The sequence below is a fragment of the Asparagus officinalis genome, chromosome 7 (genome assembly GCF_001876935.1).
Source record: "Asparagus officinalis chromosome 7, Aspof.V1, whole genome shotgun sequence".
Lineage (NCBI taxonomy): Eukaryota > Viridiplantae > Streptophyta > Magnoliopsida > Asparagales > Asparagaceae > Asparagus > Asparagus officinalis.
Genome location: NC_033800.1, coordinates 74,465,472 through 74,468,008, shown reverse-complemented (window position 1 = coordinate 74,468,008; position 2,537 = coordinate 74,465,472).

Genomic DNA, 2,537 nt, shown 5'->3' with positions numbered 1-2,537 from the left:
TATATATATATATATATATATATATATATATATATATATATATATATATATATATTTGGTCTCATGTTATGAGCCTACATCTTCTAATCTTATTTTGATGATTACAAACAATTCCTAATATTGTTTGTCTAGTGTTTATGTTTTCTTATTAGGTATTCTAGACAAACAATACGTTGGAGGATGGATGGATTCGAGCCTCAACAATCACATCAAATGGAGGTTGGTGGAATAGTGTAATGAAACCATTGCACATCAAATCATATTCAAGATCAAGCTTCATCCGCAACCAAGTCAAGCATATTGAAGATCTATCAAGCTTGGGTAAATTAGTTTAGGGTTTATACTTTGTGTGTTAATATCTTAAGCTCAATATTATACACACACAATTTAATGATTTATGTGTTTTATCCACAAAAGTTTTTGCAAACAAATAGATATATAATATTTATTTGTTTTCTATGTGGATAAGTTGTTTTGGTTTAGCTATATAGATATGAAGAAATATATATCTTCATTTTCACATTTATATGCTTCATATTTATTGAATTTGTAAAATATTATGTTTATGGATTGAAGACTTATTTACACTATTTTTATATCTTGTATAAGTCTCTAAATCCATCCTAAAGTGTTTCAAAGTTTTGTTTAAGTCATTTTAGCAAAATCAAGTTTTTAACATGTTCATACTTATGTGATTTTGCAAAATGATGAGATTTTACATTTGGGAGATGCTTTTTGAAAACTAGTTTTTGGAGCATGTGTATTATCATATCTACAATCATTTCCCAAAGTTTCATAATTTTTAGAATTTGTTTACTATTTTTAAAGGCAGTTTGAAAATCAGGTTCTGCTTTTAACAGGTTGTATACTTGTTATCAGTCGACTGATCAGTCAACTAATGAAATCAGTCGATGATCAGTCGACTGATGAAAGTGTCTGCAGTTGCCAAATGTTTCTGTTTTGTTTTGATCGACTGACCAGTCGATTGATGATCTATCAGTCGACTGATAAAGGTCGTCAGTCGACTGATAAAGATCGTCAGTCGACTGATGAGCTGAAAAATACCTACAACGGTCAGCTCATCAGTCGACTGATGAAATCCGTAAGTCGATTGATGGCCTGTAACAGCTATTTTTCTAGTTTTTATTTTTTTGTCATTTTGTTGGATTTCACTTGGATTTTGAGCTTTGTTTCTTCATCCTATATATACCCTATACCATTTCACTTCTGAACCAAGAAGAGAAGTTTTAAAACAAATTTAAAAAAAGTTTTAGTTTGTTTTAAGTGTTTGTTTATAAAATTAGTTTTGTGAAGATTGTTTTACAAGAAGAAGAGATCAATTTTAGTTTGGGCTTTCAATCTTCCTATCCCTCTCTCTTGTGATTAGAGAAGTGTTTCTAAACTCATATCTCTAGCTTGTTTATGCTTCAATTGTTATATTCATATTTGCTAGATTTAATTGAGTTTATATTTGATTTTTCTCATTGCTTGCACACACAACCATTGAGCTTAAGTTTATATTTGATTTTTCTCATTGCTTGCACACACAACCATTGAGCTTAACTATTTTCACATATTGTATATAATTTGGGGTTGTGGTGAGTGTAACATTGAGAGTGAGCTTAAATTGTGTTCTCACCTATTGTAGAGAATAATTTATTTGTATTGTGCTTAATTGTGAGTTACACGTTGTATCACACTTGTACACCGAGAGGAGTGTGTGGTGAGAGACGGGGTTGTCCCAAGAAGAGTGGCGTCGGTAGTAATGCCTAGAGGTAGGTCGTATATCCGAGCACTTGAGGAAAAGACGGGCTAGAGACCAACACTTAGAGGGTGTAGAGTGTGATTGCAATTGTGTTTGTTGTAAAGTTTTCGGTGAACTAGAAAACCGAATTGTGAGGTGTAAACGTTGTTTGGGTGAGCGTAGAAAATCCGATTGTGATAGTGGAGATCTCCTCGAGGTGAGGAGCGGAGACGTAGGTCGTGGGGACCGAACTCCGTGATCATATCTTGTGTTTGTGTTTGTCATTTGCGCACTATCACTTGTTTATTTACTCTTGTTCATATATCCTTGCATATATCAAATTGAATATCAATATTGTTAGGATATATTTGTTAATTAATTTTAATCGGTATTAATATCTAATAAGATTAGCAATAACCCTATTCACCCCCCTCTAGGGTTCCTAGTGGTATTAAGGTACTTTCAATATATATATTAGGATCAATTTTAAAAACAAATCATTTTCAAAATTTATTTGTAAAAAACGACCCATCTCAACTTATTTATCAAAACCGACCTAGTTTCAGCCATCTGGCTGAAACCGAGTTAGTTTTGGCAAAAAAATATCAAAATTCACGGGACCTGAAGTCCCGTGAAGTTTTTTACATAACAAAACTTCACGGGACTTGAAATCCCGTGAAGTTTCTGAAAATTTTTCGTCAAAACCGACCCAGTTTCAGCCAGATGGCTGAAACTAGGTCGGTTGTGACAAATAAGTTGAGAATGAGTCGTTTTTTACAAATAAGATTCAAAA